Raw genomic sequence first — 12,748 nt, forward strand, 5'->3', positions numbered from 1 at the left:
TGTAAATGGCTCAAAGGTGGGAAGTATGAATTCTTTTATTGATATCAAGGGAAAGAGAACAAAGGAGATGAGGCACAGAACCTGAGGGATAGATGAATTCAATCATAGTCAGAGCTCAAGTAGAGAACGGTACCGAGTTTTGGAGTGAGGCTGTGTAAGGACAGAGCAGGTTCTCAAATGTGTAGTCAGACCAGCAACATTAACATCACTTGAGAACTCGTTAAAATGCAAGTTCTCAGGACATGCCCAGAACTCATGAGCCAGGAACTCTGAGTGTGGGGCCCAGCAATACATTTTAACAAACTTTCCATGCACATCTGATGCATGCTGAAGTGTGAGAACCACTATGAGGATGATGAGGGTGTTAGAGTTTGAGTTAAGAATGGGTATGTTTGATATTTATTTTTGTTTTATTTTATTATTATTATTTATGCCTATAGCACCTGGTTTTCGTAGGTAGTCTCCCATCCAAGTATTAACCAGGCCTGATTCTGCTTAGCTTCTAAGATCAGACATCAGGCTTGTTCAGGTGGCATGGCCATAGACCATGGATGGGTATGTTTGAAACAGCTTCCAAGTTTGGGATTGATTTCTGTAGGATCAGGAATTAATTGAGCATGGTTTGGTGAAAGAATGGTTAAGAATTACAACAAGGATAAATCTAAAGATTATTATACTAAGTGAAATAAATCAGACAAACATTGAGAACCATATGATTTCACTTATAAGTGGGATATAAACTTGAAAGTAACAAACAAGACAGACAAAAACTTATAGATGACATTTAAATAAATAGACATTTAAATAAAAACCAGTTTAGTCATTGCAAGAAGGAAAGAAGGTAGATAGAGTAAAAGGGGCTAAAGATATGGTGACAGAAAAAAATTTAACTTTGGGTGGTGAACACAATGCAATATACATAAACATACTATTAAATTGTACACTTGAAACCTATATAATTTTTTCCCCCTCTTTAATTCCCTCCTTCCCACTTCTGCCCCTGACCTATGTATGTTGCCATTTCCACTTATGAACTGGATCTCTGAAGGCGAGGCGTCTCCTCCCACATACTCAGGATGTGTACCCGGGGCACTAGGGCTTGTTGCACCCGGGGCCTAGTGCCCCCGGGGTCTGGTCTGTGGCTCCACCTGGGGCGTAAACCCAGGACCTTCTATGTTTTAAAGCAGACGTACTAATCACTATACTATGGAGCCACCCTGAAACCTATATAATTCTATTAACCAATGTCATCCCAATAAATTTAATAAAAAAAGAATGATTCTAGTAGGGATATTAGCACTTGAAGCTTAGTTATAGGTGATATATCTGGAAAAGCAGGAGTTAAGCATCTGAGAAGCTTTTGAAAGAGGCCTGGCATGGGCTGGGATACAATGGAGATTATTCAGACATCATATGAGAGGGAGTGACCTGGGATAAAAGGTGGGCATTGAGTGGGAACACAGTTGAGGTGTGGGGTAATAGAAATCTAGGACACAGAAAATCTAGGTCCTTGCCTGAGCGTTTTCAATGAGCTGGAAGAACTTGGTGAGCTGATTTCTTTAAACATTAGATACATGCTCACCTTTCTTGTGTACCCCACAGGGCTGATATAGAATGAAATGAGGTATAGATATGACAATATTTTGTAAATGTCTGTGTAATCATAATAAGATTAAGTGTGGTTCAGGAGTCTCAGGAGTGGATTCCTTACTTTCCATCATCTGTTAAGATTGTCATGAAAACATTGGAGAAATAGAATTTGTTTCTGTAGGGTCTAGGAAGATTTTCCATTGCTCCTGAGAAAACCAGCTCCCTGGCTTTTTCCCCTTTCCAAAGGTATGTTCTCAAGGACAGGTTACAGATACAATTTCCTTAAAAAAGAAACAATTTTTTTTCATTTGACATCTCAAAATAAGAGTTTAAAAAATGCCCATGCTTTTCTCTCATCTTTTGTCAGTGAAACTACTATGGGATGACCCTTTCAAAAGTAGACAGAATTATGTTACTCCTCTGCTCAAAACTCTCCAAAGGCTTCCACCTCGTGTAGAACTGAAAGTTCTGACTGTGGCTTACAGTGTCCTGCACGATTTGACCTTCTGTCCATTCTGACGTCATCTCTGACACTTTCCCCCTTACCTCTTGACTCCAGCCCTATCAACCTCCTTGCTGTTACTTGAACACAATCCTGCCTTAGTATCTTATAGAGGACTTTCTTCCCTCTGCCTGGAATGTTCTTCCCTAAGTTGTCTACTTGGCTCATTCCATCATGTCCTTCAAGCTTTTGCTGTAGTGATGCTTCTCAGTGTGGCATTGATGAATGTCTTATCTAAAATTTCAGCCCTTTTCCCCATACTTCCTGTCTTCTTTCCCTCATTTCAATCATGGTCTGTTATGCTCTGCATTATATGTATATTTTTTGTTAGACCCAATGAAAAGTAAACTCCATGTGGATAATGGATTTCATTATTTTGTTTGTTATGTATCCCTAGCATTTAATAGAGTCCCTAGAACATAATAAATGTCAATAAGTTTTTGTTGAAAAAATTTTCACTATTTTATTTGATGTTAAAACCTGTATCCTGGGGAGGAGGAAAGAGGTAGACAGGGTAAAGGAGGTCAAATATAGGGGGCTTGGAAGAGGGTGTAGTGGGTAAAGGGATCAAATATATGGTAGCCTAAGAAAACTGGACTCTGGGCAGTAATCATACAATAGAATATATAGATGTCAAATTATAATGTACACCTGAAAATTATATAATTGTATTAACCAAAGTTATCCCAATAAACTTAATAAACAAACAAACAACACAAAACATGTATCACTTATATAAGCAAGAAAATCAGCCTGTCCCTAATCTGGAAGACTCTCCACAGTGAAGAAATATGGGGATATGGCAGCTTTTCTGTTACTACATCCTGAGGCACATATCCATTAGGCATTTTAATTTGATTATTTATTCACTTTTAAAATTATTGGATAGTCTTGAGAAATGCCTTGAGTATACCAATATTGATTCACCTGGGATAAGTGCTCTTTTTCTACATTCCATGCCAACTCTCAATAATCAATGCTAAAACAGCATGAAATAGCATTGATGCGATGTGCACATATTACTATTTACTGGAGTTATCCGTGATGAAAATATTGTTACACTTGGTATGTAATATGAATCAACTATTGTTTAGCTCTTCCAGATTAGTTGAAGAATAAAATACTGAGGGGCTCTGCTAGAAATATGTCCTTTAAAATGTATGTTGGAGAAGTAGCAGCAGTAAATCAAATCTTATAAATTATTCTTTGATGCCTGGACAATGATTTGCTTGGTCTCATGTAGATTAGTTTATGTTCATTTTATCCTCTGGCCTTTCTTCAGAGCAGCCTTTGTCTCCTTATCTTATACACTGTAAATGAGGGAGTTTAAAATGGGAGTTACCGTGGAATAGAATAGTCATAGCCTTCTGAATTTCAGCTGGGTTATCAGCTGTGAGGCTCATGAGCATTGTCAAAAGACCCCCAAGTAATAAGCACACCACTGTCAGATGTGATGCACAGGAGGAAAATGCCTTCTGCTGGCCAACTGCTGAAGGAACTTTTAACACAGCTATCACTAACAAGAGAACAGGGGGCCAAGAATGTACTGGAGTGAAGATGATAATGAAGGAGGTCAGAACGTAGGAGACGATCTCAGTGGCAGGAGCTGGGGTGCAAGACTGAGCCATCAGAGGGACTATGTCACACACAAAATGATCAATGGTGTTGAGCCCACAGAAAGGCAATTGAGAGAGCTGTACTCTGGAGACAGAGCTACTAAGCAATCCGAAATGCCTAGTGAAGAGACAGCAGATTCGTTGGGTTATGACAGTTGTTTAGTGCAATGGGTGGTAGATACCGTTCTACCAATCACATGCAATGATGTGGAGGGAATATGCCTCAGTTGTACCAAGGGAAGTAAAACCATATAATTCGAGAAAATAGCCAACAAAAGAGATAGTTTCTGTCTTTGTGGTGACATTGACTAGCCTCCTGGGCATAGTGAAGGTAATGTGCCAATTTTAAGGAAAGCAAAATTCTGTAGGAAAAGAAATATTGGGGTATGAAGGTGTTAGTCACCCCTCACAGCAAAGATAATAGTTCCAATTCCCATAACGGTAAATATATAGACCCCAAAGAACAGTGAGAAGAAGAAACTACAGCTCTTGACAACAAGGGTGGCCAGGAGGATGAACTCAGTCCCTGTACTTTTTGCTGAAATGTTCATGAATCTCAGGGCTGCAGAGAAGATGATGTGCTGGCTGGAAAATTACTGTTTGGCTATCACCCATGGGAACATAACACTCTAACAATAAGCTTTCTGCTTCTGTACCCCCACTTACACACCCAACCTGTGGGTCAACATGTAGTGAATAGAAGAAAAATAGACCTTTGTGTTTAGACAGAATGAAGCATGGGATTTGGGGCTTAAAAATCCTGTACTCCTACATTTTGGGGCTGCTTAATTTGGGGTCTGCGTACCCCTGGCAGACCCAGCTGGCTGAATAAAGAGTGTGTTTCCTATAATTCACTGAGTTCTGGTGGTCCATGTGTCTATCAGGGGCTGGCGGCTGCAATAATTGGAAGCACTGTTTTACAACTTATTTTATTTCTTGAAAAACTTGTAGAAAACCTATGCAAGGTACATATGCTGGCTATTTGGTAATTACTTTGGAATGACCCATTCATTAAGTCCTAGCTTTTATTTAAAAGCCACCAATCAACAATACTGCTCATTCCATTTCAATTAAATTGGGTTCATAACAATAGAATCTTCACATTACTTGGATAGTCTTTATTGATGGGTTAGGTTAAAAAATTCCTCTCTTTGAAATTTTGGAAACTCAGAAAGACTGCATTCTATGAAAGACAGCAAAGTGGCTATCAGTTTTGATTTCTTTTTCCTTCTCATGGTTAATTATTTCTAATAGAACAGCTTTTAGTCTGAGTTAATTTTTTATACCAAGAATTAGGGGTGAAATAGCTACTTTTGACATTTTCCCCAAGTGGAAAGTATTTGACATACTTCTCAGATACTCTGGGCCTGTGAATGTCCATTGAGCTTTTAATTAATGCTATAATGTTCAAAATTTATTTTACGAAAATATAATTATTTTTAAAATAAAAATACTTTAAAAAAAAAAGTAATTTAAAACATGAAAACTATAGAAACAGATAAAAACGATTCCAGTTTCTGGAACAAATAAGGTTAATTCCATGGAGAACTGCATTCCTTCTTCAGGAGTTAAAATGGGATTTTCAAAATATGCTGTTTTCTAACCCATTTTTCAATAAGATATTTTAGTATTTTTTCCATGTCAGAAGTTTAGTTCTACATCATCAATTCCATAGCTGCATTGTTTTTTTTTTTTAAAAAAAATAGATTTAACTAACTCTCTAGTAATAGAATGAAGTTGTTCTCTACGTTTTGATCAATCTTTTAGCAAGACCACATCTCATCTGTGGCACACTAATCCCAATGTCTCTAATTGCCTCTGTCACATTTGAGTATCCATTTTACATACAACCCTCCTAGTTTGTTATCCTCTTTTATATTTTGAAATCTATAATCACCATGTTGCTTAGTACTTCTCATTCCATCTTTTTGTTGATAATGGCTCCCTTTCCATTTTGTGTTGGCTTCTTGGCCAATGGAACCACTCTTCTCTCAAGAGGCCATTTAGCATTTGCTACGCCACAAACTTGAGAGTCATTCAAGGAAGTTTCTAATTCTGTCACCTCTCATATGCAATCAATGACAAATCCTATTGATTTTCCCTCAAGGAAGTTTCTAATTCTGTCACCTCCCATATGCAATCAATGTGTGATTTAAGGGGACTTGGGTATGGAAACATGATTCTGCCTGTGCTGGAGCTGTTCTCATAGGCAGAGGAAATGTATTACATTGATATCATTTCTTTCCTCAGTTTCCCTCATTTATACCATCATCTCACTGTTACATTTTCTTTTTTGTCAGAATGTTTTCACATATTTCTTCATCTTTATACCTGTGCATGGATAAATTATAATCATATTTTTAAAGTTTCACGCACATAACAGAAACCTTTCCATCCTTGAGGTTTCAGGGACTGCGTAATATAGCACACAAACAATGGCTTTATAACAGTGTGAGTATAGGTAACGTTTTGACAAGGAAGAAACTTGAATTTTTCAGGGGCATGGTCATTCTTCAGACTGAGGTGAGATCCACTGATGATCTTTTTATCCCACTGCAGGAGAAGGTTGACAGGACAGCTTCCAGCAATCCTGACCTTCATCTGAACAGGACAACGGCGAGACTTGTGGAGTGGTAGTCATCTGCTAGTCAAATAAATAACACTCCCAGGAGGACAATATTTTGTGGATGAACATCTTTTAACAAAAACATGATTTACAACTTAAAGCACACTTGAAAAAAAAATAAGGCACTTAGAAAAATATGAATAAATACTGGATATTTGAGGACAAAATATGTACATCTGAACTGATAAAGTGAGCTGATATCTTTCCTGTTATTAGGAGAATGTTTAAACCACATATTCTGTTTCTTCCTCTTGCAATAAAGGGAGAAGGAAATTTATATCTAGCAGGGTAACTTAGGGCCCTACAAACACTTGGACTAAGCATTTCTCAGAATTTCCACTGGCTCTGCTGCTATGTGTATCTAGTTATCATTGTCAACAAACACTGTGGGAAGGGAACATTCCGTGAAAGCACCCTTTGCTAAGCAGTGCCAGGAACATGTCTTTTTTGAATCAGAGAATTGTCTCATTCTTGTAGTGACACTGCTGGCACCCTACCTGCCCCAGATTTTTCTTCTGAAGATTAACAACTTTGGAGAAATCACACCCTCTTTGTTAGCTCAGCTCTGTTGAATGTGAGGTGGAGGTAAGGGTGTATATACTGAGAGGGGAGAGAGGAGGAGAAAATCACAGGTAGCGTATCCCCCTGCTGGAGTTTGCTCCATCTTAGGATCTATAATGAACCTCTGTCTGTTTCTTTTCTAGGACTATTCCTTTTCCAGTGTTCGCGTGGAGACACTCCTCCTGCTGGTGGTGAATGGAAAGCCTCAGGGCTCCAGCAGTCAGGCTGCTGCTACAGTGGCATCCTGGCCACAGTGTGAATGACCTTACTTAACCTGCATGCTAAAGAGGGAGTGGAGGCGAGGAGACAAGCTCAAGGGGCATTCATCAGCTGGACCAGCCACATCCAGTGACTCAATCAAAATGGGGAGAGGTTTTAGGTGACTACTTTCCCTTCTTTGCCCTGTGAGATGCTTGGTGTTCTTTCTTTCCTGTTATCAGGTTCTAGGTACCATTGGGGCCACACAGTCCCTTGGTTTACCTCTCCTGCCTCTTTCATTGCTCCTCTGTGTCTTAGGCAAAGAGCATGGAATGAATCGGTAGCAGTGTTGGGATGCTGCCATGGGACGGAGTTCCCAAGGTTCCTGTTCTTGCCTCCTTCCTGAGCCTCATGTGTATATATCATTTCAACATTTATTGCTAAGGGAGGGGGCTTAATCTTTTAATGGCTTGGTTTTTGAGCGATTTTTATTTTATTTTTATTTTTAAAAGTGAAGTTTAACTCCTTCTTTGGGGCTGGAACAGAATTAAATTTGTTTGGAAAAAAAGGACTACCATGTAGTTTGGTCTGCTTCATTCTCTTCTGGCTTAGATTCTTGGTTTTTAGGATCACTTCAATCCATTAGGGTAATACCCTCCCCACTCTTTCCCTACCTTTATACACAATAGTTTATTTCTCTCCCAGTTAAAAGAATTCTGGTGATGGGCAACCCAGGTCAGGAATGACAACGTACAAAATTGCTGGGAACTGGCTGCATTCCATTTCCTCATTCTGTCATCCCTAGGGGTGGTCACGATCACAGTCCAAGATGACAGCAATACTATTCTAATGGCATTACTAGGCTGGAAGACCTGAGAGGGCTAGATATTTGGTTTCTTTAGATTCTAGTGTTACGTGTTATAACAGTTTCTCTTAATACTGTTTTGGAAAATTGGGAAATTGTGAGAAAGGCTTAATAACCAACTGAATGGTTATAACCAGAGATTACATTATTGTATACACATATACTTAGAAGACTTCTAGTGATATGACTCAGGTCTCTGTTCTTGGTCCAGTCCTGTTTCACTCTTGATCAATGGCTTGAATGTCATTGACTACTCATTTAATTTATAAAGAATGTCAAATAGAGTGGACTCCTTAGAGAATGAATGATAGAATAAGTGTGTGTCTAAAGAGGGTATAAAGGCTGAATCTAAGATAAAATTTGAAGTCCATTCTTTTTGGTCATAAAGGCCAACTTTATGAGGTATATCTTCAACGTTAACCAATGAAAAAGTACTAGGAGTTTTAGTAAATAAGATAAAGTTGGTTTGAGTAACCAGTATGATACAGTTGCAAAAACACTCTAGATTATAACAATGAATTTATAGGCAGGGATTTTTTAATACAGCATCTGTCAGATTGCAGGTGGAGCCTTGGTATTCAGTTCCAGTTGTTGATTTTGAGGCCTGCAGTCTTGGGTGATTGATCAGGAACTTGAAGGGGGTGTAACATATCTTGAGAAATGGTCGAAAGCAACTGGTGTGTGTGTGTGTGTGTGTGTGTGTGTGTGTGTGTGTGTGTGTGTGATGTATGTCATTAGAGTCAGTAGAGATATGAGATCCAATAACTGTTCACCTTTTGCTCAAGTCCTGAGATAATTTGACATCTTTGTTGGGCCAGGCAATAGAAAAATGGCCAGTAGAGGGTAGAGAGAAGCAGAACTTAAAAGATTGTGTGGTGAAATATATGTACAAATGAGTATGCAAAATATGTATGTACAGTTTAAGGAGTAATTAGAATACCTGTGAAAATGTCCCTCTGGCTTAAAACTGGAACATCACTGTATCTTAAAAGATCTCGTGTGCCTCTGCATAATCTTATCTCATTAGTTTCCATGATTGTATAATATCATTGTATGATTATGCCACAGTTTATTCATCCTACCATGAATATATATATATATATCCACACACATATATATACATATATATATATATACACACACACACATATATATGCGTGTGTGTGTGTGTGTGTGTGTGTGTGTGGACATATATATACATTTTTTTTTCCTTATCAAGGCAATGAGTTATTAATGTTCTGTGCATGTCCTGGAGTGTAAGTGCAAGAGTTCCTTTTACAGCAGTGGTTCTCAAAGAGTGGCAGGAGCACTATCTGGAACTTCTTAGAAATGCAAATTTCCATGCCCCAGTCCCTGAATGAGATTCTGGTGAGTCCAGTAATCTCTGTTTTACAGATCTTCCCAGTGATTCTGATGCACACTAGTGTGTGAGAACTACTATTTCAGAATTTGAGCACAAGTATGGATTCTGGGTTCTAGAGTATACCCATGCTTAACTTTTTTGAGAAATACCAAACATTTCTGAAGTGGTCGTACCAATTTATGTCTCTACTATCAGTGGAGGAGTCTTTCCAATGCTTCTCATCCTCTTCTATGTTCAATTTGTGTTACTTTTTTAGGGGTCGCAAATCTAGGAGGTTAGAACGATATCTCCCAGTGGCCTTACTTTACATTTCTTTCACTAATTATTGGGCTTGAGCACTTTTTTGTGTATTTATAAGCCACTAATATTTTCTCATGGTACAAAACTATTTGTGTCTTTCCCACTTCTGTATTACAGTTTAAATTAATTTTTGGACTTATTTATGAATCCCTGTACTAGTCTTTTGTCATTTTATGTGCTGCAAACATCTAATAGCTTTTTAGTTTGTCTTATTACTCTGTTAGATCTTTTGTTAATCAGAGTTCTTAATTTCAGTGTTATTAAATGTATCAGTCTTCTAAGGTTAGTGCTACTTATGCCTTAAGAAGCTCTTCTATACCCTGAAGTCACAAAGACTTTTCCCCTCAATTATTTTATGAAGTTTTATCATTTTGTTCTTTTCTTTTGTTATGACTTCTATTTATGTTGTGATATAGATATATATTTTCATAATGAATAATTAACTGGCCTGGCACCTTTTATGAAAGAATCCATTCTTTAACCATAGGTCTTTACAGCCCAGTCTGTCTTAAACCAACTTTCTGCACATAGGTAGGGCTGTTTCCGAGTCCTCTATTTCAATTTATTCTAGTCTGTTTGTTCATTTCTCTGCCATTACCACATTGTCTCCTAGTTTTATAAAAAGTCAGTATCTGCTCAGCCAAGTTCTTTTGTGTTGTTCTTAACAGGTGGCCCATTTACATTTTAGAATTTGTAAATTTTTATGAAAAACCTGTCTGTGATTTCGATTGGGGTTGCATTGAATTTATAGATCAGTCTGGGAAAAGTAGACATTTTTCTAACTTTGAGTCTTCTTAACCGTAATTTTCTTCATTTATTTAGGGATTTTTTTCAATGTGTTTTAATATAATTATTTTCCCCAAAAAAGTCTTATGTATATTTTATTAAATTTATTTCTAGATATTGCATTGTTTATGATGCTATCATAAATATATAATTTTAAAAATTAATTTGCTATCTGTACTTGGGAATATAATACAATTGTCTATTTTACATATATTTTGTAGTTGTGACCTTTATAGTATTGTCATTCTAATACTTTGTCGATTCTTTTGGGTTTTCTGTGTGGAAAGTGAATTTTTTTGTGTCCTTTTTGATCCTTTTGCCTTTTGATCCTTGTGTACTTGTTAGTACCTCTACTTACTGAATACAAGTGTTGAGAGCAAATATCTGTGTCTTATTCTTGTCTTAATGGAAATATTTTCAATTTCAAATAAGATTATTGTATGCTCTTAAATTCAAGCATGATTCGAGTTTTCATCATGAAATGGATTTAAATTTTATCTAATGCTTTTCTGTATTATTAGCTGTTGCAAATGATTTTTCTTCTTTAATTTGGTAGTGTGGTGAATTACTCAACCTTTGATTAACAAAACAAACTAGTGTTATGGGTACAAACTTTCCTTGGCCAAGATTTGTTTTTACATATATTTTTGGTTTTACTTGTATAGTATTTAGAATTGTATATCTATGGGTCACAACTGATATTCATTTATGAGTCTGTACTTTTTATTTCTCAATATATTCCAGTTTGATTTTGGTGTTGAAATTATGCTCGCCTCATACAATGAGTCAAGAGTGTTTCTTTTATGTGTTTATATAAAATTGGTTCATCTTTTTCTTGGTAGAATTTGCCTACTGAACATCATCAGTACCTGGTATTTTCTTTACGGAAAGATTAACTACTGATTTAAATTCTTTAATGTTTATTGGATAGAATTATTCCAGCTTCCTCTTGATTCAGTTTTTATGTTTTGTATTTTTAAATAGTTTATTCATTTCATTTAAATTTTCAATTATTTGTAATATGTTCCTAACTTATTCTCTATATTTTGTTTTGTGTGTGTGTAATTTTGTTCTCTTTTTCTCTACTGATAATTGTTTATTAGTATCTTATGTCTTTCATCAATTTGTTTCATAAGTTTTCAAAGAACTTGACTTTGTTTAAAACTCTTAACTTTTGTATGTTTTTCCTTTCTCACAATTCTTTATTTTTATATCCCTTTTCCCCCTTCCCTACCATTATAAGGAGTGCCCATTCATGAGCTGGCATATAGTTTTTATATCTGATAGGCAACATGATACCTCATTGTTTTAAATTTGCATTCCTTTATTTGTGATGTTGAGCATCTTTTAATAAAATACTTGTTAGTTCCTTATGAATTTGATGTGAAATGTAAAAGAGAGCATTTAAGTCTGAGGAAACTGTATTAAAGGAAAAAATTATGAGATATGTTTAGGGAATAATATAGCGCTTTGTACATTCTATATTCTGTAGCACATGTTTTATTATACTCTAATTATTTGATTATTCTGATTGATTACTTGTTTGGAACTCTTTAAGGACAGACACTAATCCATACTTATTCGAGTTGTAGATATCGCATACATCTGTGAGTGTTAGACATTGCTTGACTCAATAACAGATGGCTGACTACACAGATTATGGATTAGGAAAATAGGATATATTAGACCATTACAGAAGGCATTGATACCTTGTATGCAGAATAATAATGATTTGAAACTTTATATTCTATTGACTTGAAGAGCATATAGAACAGGGCTCTTGTTCTTGTGACAATTCTTTTTTTTTGTGAACTCTAAACCAGAACTGCATAAGGAAGAAGATTCTTGGAAATGGATTTCCACATAGACCTCCTAGGATACTCCAAGAGTAGAGCAGAAGTTGAGGGTTATAACTGGGTTCTACAAGAGGGGCTGGGGAGAAATGTGACTAGTGGAAGAAGTGAAGGGAGGAATGTTCATGGTGTGGAACCAGAGAAGGTAACCATAAATGTAGTGAACCCAGGTAAATGCCTAAGCACAGACCGTTTCTAATCAGGACCTGCACATAGCCCTAGTGAGGAAGACAGAATCCTATTGAGTCCTTCTTTCTATATGGACACTTCCTCATCTCTCCTTTCAATGATGGTGGTTTTAGGAGTTCTACTCATGGCCTGCTGCTTTTCTTCCTCAGAATATTTTCCTTGGATCATTTCACTTATACCATTGTATTCAATTGCCAAACTAAATATCAGTTCCCTAAATCTATATTTCCAGATCTTTTCCTTAGCACTAATGGTAAATTCACACCAGCCTACTAGGCTGTATGTGCCATAGACATTTT

The sequence above is a fragment of the Rousettus aegyptiacus genome, unplaced genomic scaffold (assembly GCF_014176215.1).
Source record: "Rousettus aegyptiacus isolate mRouAeg1 unplaced genomic scaffold, mRouAeg1.p scaffold_m13_p_3, whole genome shotgun sequence".
Lineage (NCBI taxonomy): Eukaryota > Metazoa > Chordata > Mammalia > Chiroptera > Pteropodidae > Rousettus > Rousettus aegyptiacus.